At 42.4% G+C, this 8,936-nt stretch overlaps 1 non-coding gene across 1 annotated transcript; it reads left to right on the top strand.

Moving 5' to 3' along the window:
• The first annotated feature begins 2,976 nt into the window (after window positions 1-2,976).
• trnak-uuu (transfer RNA lysine (anticodon UUU)) lies at window positions 2,977-3,061 on the top strand. Its single transcript is given in 2 exon segments — window positions 2,977-3,013; window positions 3,026-3,061. It is a non-coding gene; the product is annotated as a tRNA-Lys (tRNA).
• The last annotated feature ends 5,875 nt before the right edge of the window (window positions 3,062-8,936 follow it).

Here is an 8,936-nt window from a genome sequence, read left to right on the forward strand (position 1 = left end):
GATAGGCATCAGGATGAAACATTAGAGAGGACAAATAATTGAGTGGGAGGGACAAGTAGCACTACAGTAAAGAATAGTTCAGAAATAGGGATCGGACAGGGGGCAAATGCGAGGCAGTCTAGATGAGTTTGGAGTACATGTGTGTAAATGCGCATAGTGTGGTAAATAATGTTGGTGAGCTGCAGACTCAAGTCGCCACATGGGACTATGATATAGTGGCAATATCAGAGACTTGGCTCAAAGAAGGGGAGGATTGGGTACTTAATACTCCTGGCTACCAGGTATTCAGGAAAGATAGGGAAGGAAAGAAAGGAGGGGGGTGGCAGTATTGATCAAAGAAATAGCACTGGAAAGGGATGATGTAGTTGTGGGGTCAAAGACAGAATCTATTTGGTTAGAATTAAGGAACAATAGAGGAGCTATTACCCTATTAGTTGTGTATGCTATAGGCCACCAAATAATGGGAAGGAGATAGAGGAGCAAATTTGCAAGCAAATTACAGAAAGATGTAAGAACTATAGAGTCGTCATAATAGGGGACTTCAAATATCCCAATATGGACTGGGATAGTAAAAGTGTAAAGGGCAAAGAGGAGGAGGAATTCCTGAAGTGTGTTCAAGAGCACTTTCTAGAACAGTGTGTTTCCAGCCCAACCAGGAAGGAAACAGTATTGGATCTAGTTCTAGGGAATGAAGTGGGGCAGATAGAGCATGTTTCAGTGGGGGTGCATTTGGGGAAAAGTGATCATAATATTAGGTTTAGAGTAGTTATGGAAAAGGACAAGGAACAGTCAAATGTGAAAATGCTTAACTGGAGGAGGGCTAATTTCAGTGAGTTAAAAAGGGATCTTGCCCAGGTGGATTGGAATCAAAAATTGGTGGGCAAAAAAGTAATTGAATAATGGGAGGCCTTCAAGAAGGAGTTGGATCGGTTACAAAGTAGACCCATTCCCATGAGGGGGAAAGGAAGGCCATCCAAATCTAGAGCTCCCTGGATGACTAATGATATAGAAATTAAAATGAAATAGCAGAAGAAGGTTTATGATGAATGTAGGGCTCATAATACAGTAGAGATTCAGGCTGAATACAGAAAGTACAGAGGAGATCTAAAAAAGGAAATAAGAGGGGCAAAGAGAGAGTGTGAGAATAGATTAGCAGCTAACATAAAAGGGGAATCCAAAAGTCTTTTATAAACATGTAAATAGTAAAAGGGTAGTCAGAGAAAGTGTGGGTCCAATTAGGGATAAAAAGGGAGATCTTCTTGTGGAAGCAGAGGGCATGGCCGAGGCATTAAATAAATACTTTGCACCCGTCTTCACTAGAGAAGAGGATGCTGCCATTGTAGCAGTAAGGAAGGAGTTAGTACCAATATTAGATAGGATAAAAATAGATAAAGAGGAGGTACTTAAAAGATTGGCAGTACTCAAAGTAGAAAAGTCACCTGGTCCAGATGGGATGCATCCTAGGTTACTGAGGGAAGTAAGGGTGGAAATTGTGGAGGCTCTGGCCACAATCTTCCAATCCTCTTTAGATATGAGGATGGTCCTGGAGGACTGGAGGATTGCAAATGTTACACCCCTGTTCAAAAAAGAGAAGGATAAACCAGGCAATCACAGGCCAGACAGCCTAACGTTGGTGGTGGAGAAACTTATGGAGACAATAATCCAGGACAAAATAAATTGGCACTTTGAAAAGTATGGGTTGATAAATAAAAGTCAGCACGGATTTGTTAAAACAAAATCACGTTTGACTAACTTGATTGAGTTTGTTGATGAACGGAGAGGGTTGATAAGGATATTGCAGTTGATGATGTGTATATGGACTTTCAAAAAGCATTTGATAAAGTACCACATAATAGATTTGTTAGGAAAATTAAAGCCCATGGGATTAAAGGGACAATGGCAGTGTGGATACAAAATTGGCAAAGGGACAGAAAGCAGAGCGTACTGGTGAACAGTTGTTTTTCAAACTGGAGGGCAGTATACAGAGGTATTCCCCAGGGGTCGGTATTAGGACCACTTCTCGTCTTGATATATATTAATGATCCGGACTTGGGTATAGAGGGTATAATTTCAAAGTTTGCAAATTACACAAAACTCAGAAATGTTATAAACAATGTGAAGGATAGTAACAGACTTCAGGAGGACATAGACAGACTTCTGAGATGGGCAGTCATATGGCAGATAAAATTTAATGCAGTGAAGTATGATGTGATGCATTTTGGTAGGAAGAATGAAGAGAGGCAGTTTAAATTAAATGATACAATTTTAAAGGGGGTGCAGGAACAAAGCGACTTGGGGGAGCACATACACAAATCTTAGAAGGTGGCAGGACAAGTTGAGAAAGCTGATAAAAAAAGCATATGGGATCCTGGGCTTTATTAATAGAGGCATAGAGTACAAAAGCAAGGAAGTTATGCTAAACCTTTATAAAACACTGGTTAGACCTCAGCTGGAGTATTGTGTTCCATTCTGGATATCACACTTTAGGAAGGATGTCAAAACCTTAGAGAGGGTGCAGAAGAGATTTACTAGAATGATGCCAGGGATGAGGGACTTCAATTACATGGAGAGACTGGAGAAGCTGGGGTTGTTCTCCTTGGAACAAAGAAGGTTAAGGGGAGATTTGATAGAGGTGTTCAAAATCGTGAATGGTTTTGATAGAGTAAATAAGGAGAAACTATTTCGAGTGGCAGAAGGGTCAGTAACCAGAGGACACAGATTTAAGGTGACTGGCAAAAGAGCCAGAGGTGACATGAGGAATCATTTTTTTACGCAGCAAGTTGTTATGTTCTGGAATGCACTGCCTGAAGTGGTGGTGGAAGCAGATTCAATAATAACTTTCAAAAGGGAATTGGATAAATACTTGAAGGTTGAAAATTTGCAGGGCCATGGGGAAATAAAAGCAGAGTGGGACTAATTGGATAGCTCTTTTCAAGAGCCCACAATGGCAAGATGTGCCGAATGGCCTCCTTCTGAGCTTGGATAGCTCAGTCGGTAGAGCAACAGACTTTTAAAACAGGTGGTAATCTGAGGGTCCAGGGTTCATGTCCCTGTTCAGGCTAAAAGTTTTAGCTTAACATCTGTGGTGGGTAAAATTTTGGAGTCTATTATTAAGGAGACAGTAACGGAACATTTAGATAAGCATAATTTAATAGGACAAAGTCAGCATGGCTTTATGAAGGGGAAGTCATGTCTGACAAATTTGCTTGAGTTCTTCGAGGATATAACGTATAGGGTGGATAAAGGGGAACCAGTGGACATAGTGTATTTAGACTTCCAGAAGGCATTCGACAAGGTGCCACATAAAAGATTATTACTTAAGATAAAAAATCACGGGATTGGGGGTAATATTCTGGCATGGGTGGAGGATTGGTTATCGAACAGGAAGCAGAGAGTTGGGATAAATGGTTCATTTTCGGACTGGCAACCAGTAACCAGTGGTGTTCCACAGGGGTCGGTGCTGGGTCCCCAACTCTTTACAATCTATATTAACGATTTGGAGGAGGGGACCGAGTGCAACATATCAACATTTGCAGATGATACAAAGATGGGAGGGAAAGTAGAGAGTGAGGAGGACATAAAAAACCTGCAAGGGGATATAGACAGGCTGGGTGAGTGGGCGGAGATTTGGCAGATGCAATATAATATTGGAAAATGTGAGGTTATGCACTTTGGCAGGAAAAATCAGAGAGCAAGTTATTTTCTTAATGGCGAGAGACTGGAAAGTACTGCAGTACAAAGGGATCTGGGGGTCCTAGTGCAAGAAAATCAAAAAGTTGGTATGCAGGTGCAGCAGGTGATCAAGAAAGCCAACGGAATGTTGGCTTTTATTGCTAGGGGGATAGAATATAAAAACAAGGAGGTATTGCTGCAGTTATATAAGGTATTGGTGAGACCGCACCTGGAATACTGCATACAGTTTTGGTCTCCATACTTAAGAAAAGACATACTTGCTCTCGAGGCAGTACAAAGAAGGTTCACTCGGTTAATCCCGGGGATGAGGGGGCGGACATATGAGGAGAGGTTGAGTAGATTGGGACTCTACTCATTGGAGTTCAGAAGAATGAGAGGCGATCTTATTGAAACATATAAGATTGTGAAGGGTCTTGATCGGGTGGATGCAGTAAGGATGTTCCCAAAGATGGGTGAAACTAGAACTAGGGGGCATAATCTTAGAATAAGGGGCTGCTCTTTCAAAACTGAGATGAGGAGAAACTTCTTCACTCAGAGGGTGGTAGGTCTGTGGAATTTGCTGCCCCAGGAAGCTGTGGAAGCTACATCATTAGATAAATTTAAAACAGAAATAGACAGTTTCCTAGAAGTAAAGGGAATTAGGGGTTATGGGGAGCGGGCAGGAAATTGGACATGAAGCTGAGTTCGGATCGGTCAATGCCCTGTGGGTGGCGGAGAGGGCCCAGGGGCTATGTGGCCGGGTCCTGCTCCGACTTCTTGTGTTCTTTAGATTTGTGGTTGGGATCAGATCAGCCATGATCTTATTGAATGGCGGAGCAGGCTCGAGGGGCCGATTGGCCTACTCCTGCTCCAATTTCTTATGTTCTTATGTTCTTATGATTCTATGCACATCAGGGGGATAAGTTTCAACTTCACTGCCTGGATGGTGACCTGGTGGAGGGCATCAACCACCCATTATAGAACCTGCCTGATTTTTATCCCATTAACCACCCGTCCCCTGCTGATCACTACCCCTACCCACCCCGCCGATCGCTGCTGCTATCCCCCTCCCTTGCTACCGATCGCCACCACTACCTCCTAATCCTATAACCCTCCCTTCCAGGTCACCCCTCCCCCCTTCCCAATTAACCTTTCTTCCTAGTCGCTCCCCCTTCCTCATTTGCATGAAGTCCACTGCGATGCCAGAAGCATCCCGACCTTCAATTGTGCTTCGCCTGTGAGTTGCTTGTTGCCCTCGGCAGCTCGCAAGCTCGATGTAAATGAGGCCCTAGGCCCAATATCAGGGGCGCCTCGGGCCTTCCGTTCAGGCGCAGCGATCATTCCTGGGCCAAAAATGGGCCCACTTGAATTTGTAGGCCATAGACTTTTCGGGAAACAGACAAATTGTGGAATTTCCTCAGGGGTCCCCTCGATCGGCTGCCGTAACTTTGGCCTAGGAATGATTGGTAGAATCCCTAGATATACCCATTAACAGAGTTTCCGCTGGTCTTACAACAAAATTTCAGTGGCCAACTGCGAGAACCACCACGGAAATTGCTGGCAAAAAGGGTTTCACCAAATGATTGAGTAAATATTCATCTTCACTGCCTGGTTGGTAGTCCAGCAGGGTAGATTGCTTGCCCTTTATACAACACGTCCGATTTGAAATCAATGGAATAAGAATTGGGCGGGTGATCTGCTCCGCCAGATTACCACCCAGGCGGTGAAGTCAAAACTCACAGGGGAATATTTGAAGGATCAAATGAAGAATATTTGCACAACATTGCCAGAATATTTAAAATATAAGAGAAGAGATAGATGTCAAAATATACAGTGCCATACAGGCAGCTCCATGAGTAGGAATAGGCATTATATTTGGATTTCTAATAATTTTTTTATGTACCTGGTAAGAGCACATCCTGTGCTGCAGCTGAACACAGCATTGCAAGTGCAAACAGAAAATTCAGTCATTTAAGTGCAATGAATGGGAGCAAAAAAAATCTTCTAAACCTGCCGGCCCATTGTCTGCCTACCGAGGCCAAGTATTTATTAGCCCACTTGTACACCCAGAGTGTTTTTTGGTCTGGCTGCTTCCAAGCCCACCTGTTCATTCTCCTATCCAAACTTCCTTGCCTGCCAGTCTTGCTCACCTACCCTGAGTACTTCCTGGAACACCTACTTGCTGGCCTACCTAGCTCAAGTACTTCCTGAGCCATCTGCCCCAAGTACTTCGCACTTCGTTTGCTCACCCGCCTGATCTCCAGCACTTCTTGGTTCACCTGTTTGCCCACTTACCTGAATGATTCGCTGTGTATGGAGTGTGGAGTACACACTCTTTCCCAGTAGAGACACACTCAAATTACTGTCAACAATTTAAATTGGAGAAGCACATTGTCAATGGAGAAGCATGCAGGTAATTAATTTGATTAGCTGAATTATGATAAAGGTAAGAAAACTGCATTATGCAGTGAGCTGAAATAATTGCCTTGGCATGTTGCACTAAGGTTAATAGCACAATTAGTAATTTAGACAGTAGTAACAGTGGGGATTGCTATTATTCTTTTTAAATTCTGATCTTTGCACTGATTTGGTTGAACTTGAGTCATTTTGAATGGGAGTGAATATAAATAGATTAGTAGGTCAAGCAAGTAAATTTTTGACTTCCCATTAGACATTTCCACAGTCACTGCAAAGATCCCTGACGTTTAGATGAACCTGTTGTAGTTGGATGATTAGGTAGGTTAGGTAGTTGTTTAGATTTGGTCAGGGACAGGAAGATGTGACTGCGAGTCAGGCAGGTATGAGGACCCAGGATGCAGTGATGGAGGAGCCTCTGCCTTTGACCTTGTTCAATAGGTACGAGGTACTTGCTATCTGTATGGATGAGAACAAGGGCTGCAGGGAGGATGGGCAAACTGACCAAGGTACCATGGTACAGGGGGGCATTCAAGTGGGTGGAGTAAAAAGGAATGTGGTAGTGGTAGGGGATAGTATGGTCGGGAGGATAGATACTGTTCTCTGCAGCTGCGGCCGAGAGTCCCGAAGGTTGTGTTGCCTGTTAAGGACATCTTGCGGCTGGAAAATAACTTGGAGCATGAGGGGGAGGATCCAGTTGTCGTGGTCCACGTAGGAATCAACAACATAGGTAGAACTAAGAATGAAGTTCTGCTGAGGGAGTTTGAGGAACTAAGGTCTAAATTAATAAAGCAGAACCTCAAAGGTAATAATCTCTGGATTACTACCTGATCCATGTGCAAATTGGCATAAGGCCAAACAGATCAGAGAGTTAAATGCGTGGCTCAAAGAGTGGTGTGGGAGACAGGGGTTTCAATTCACGGGGCACTGGCACCAGTACTGGGGAAAGAGGGAGCTGTTCCGTTGGGACTGGCTCCACTTAAACCAGGCTGGGACCAGTATCCTGGCGAATAAAATATATAGGGCTGTAGATTGGCCTTAAGGTGGGGGGGTTCAGGTGAGGGGAAATTTAGAAATCTAAAGAGAAAAGTCAAGGCAATAGGGCAGTGATTTGGGTAAGAATAAGCAGAGTGTGACAGAAAGGGACAGAGAGTTTAACGATAATAGTACATCAGTGAATAAGGTCAAATCAGGGAAAAATGGTAAAAAGTTACGGTTAAAGGTGTTTTACCTGAATGCACAAAGTATCCGCGCCAAGATAGATGACTTATTAGCACAAATAGAGATAAAAGGGTTTGATCTAATACCTATCACAGAGACGTGGTTGCAAGGTGACCAAGATTGGGAACTAAATATTCCAGGGTATTTGGCGTTTCAAAAAGACAGGCAAAATGGAAAAGGAGGGGGTGTAGCCCTGATTATAAAGGATGACATAAGGACAGTAGTGAGGAAGGATCTCGGCTCAGGAGATGGGGAAGTAGAATCAGAATGGGTGGAGATAAGAAGTAACAAGGGGCAGAAAACACTGGTGGTAGTAGTTTATAGGCCTCCTAACAGTAGCTATACTGTTGGACAGAGTATTAATCAAGAAATAGTAGGAGCTTGTATCTAGGGTAATGCAATAATCATGGGGGACTTTAATCTTCATACAGGCTGGACAAATCAAATTTGCGAAGGTAGTTTGGAGGACAAGTTCATGGCATTTCAGACAGTTTCTTAGAACAATATGTCATGGAAACAACCAGGGAACAGGCTATTTTAGATCTTGTCTTGTGTAATGAGACAGGGTTAATTAGTAATCTCATCATAAGGGATTCTCTGGGGAAGAGTGATCATAATATGATAGAATTTCACATCGAGTTTGAGAGTGATGTACATGAGTCAGAAAGTAGAATCTTAAACTTAAATAAAGCCAATTACATAGGTATGAGGGGTGAGTTGGTTAAGCTAGATTGGAAAATTTGATTAAAAGATATGACACTAGATAAACAATGGCAAACATTTAAAGAAATATTTCATAATTGTCAATGAACATACATTCCATTGATATATAAAAACAACAGAGGAAAAGTGATCCATCCGTGGCTAACTAAAGAAGTTAAGGATAGTATTAGATTAAAAGAAGAGGCTTATAATGTTGCCAAGAAGAGTAGTAAGCCTAAGGATTGGGAGAGTTTTAGATATCAGCAAAGGATGACCAAAAAATTGATAAAGAGGGATAAAATTAAATATAAGAGTAAACTAGCAAGAAATATAAAAATGGGATTGAAAGAGCGTCTACAAGTATGTAAAAAGGAAAAGAGTAGCGAAAGTAAACATGCGTCTCTTAGAGGTTGAGACAGGAGAAATTATAATGGGTAATCAGGAAATGGCAGAGACGTTAAACAAATATTTTGTATCTGACTTCACAGCAGAAGACACAAAGAACAATCCAGAAATAATGGGGAACCAAGGGTTTAATGAGAGTAAGGAACTTGAACTAATTAATATTAGTAAAGAAAAAATACTGGAGAAATTAATGGGACTAAAGGCCAACAAATCCCCTGGACCTGATGGCCTACATCCTAAGGTTCTAAAAGAGGTGGCTACAGAGATAGTGGACGCATTGGTTATGATCTTCCAAAATTCCCTAGATTCCAGAACGGTCCTAGTGGATTGGAAGCTTGCAAATATAACACCGCTATGTAAGAAAGGAGGAACAGATCAAACAGGGAACTACAGGCCTGTTATCCTGACATCAGTCATCGGGAAAATGCTAGAATCTATTGTTAAGGAAGGCGTAACAGGGCACTTAGAAAATCATAATATGATTAGGCAGAGTCAACATGGTTTTATGAAAGGGGAATCGT

This window comes from Heptranchias perlo, chromosome 2 (genome assembly GCF_035084215.1).
Source record: "Heptranchias perlo isolate sHepPer1 chromosome 2, sHepPer1.hap1, whole genome shotgun sequence".
NCBI classification, from domain to species: domain Eukaryota; kingdom Metazoa; phylum Chordata; class Chondrichthyes; order Hexanchiformes; family Hexanchidae; genus Heptranchias; species Heptranchias perlo.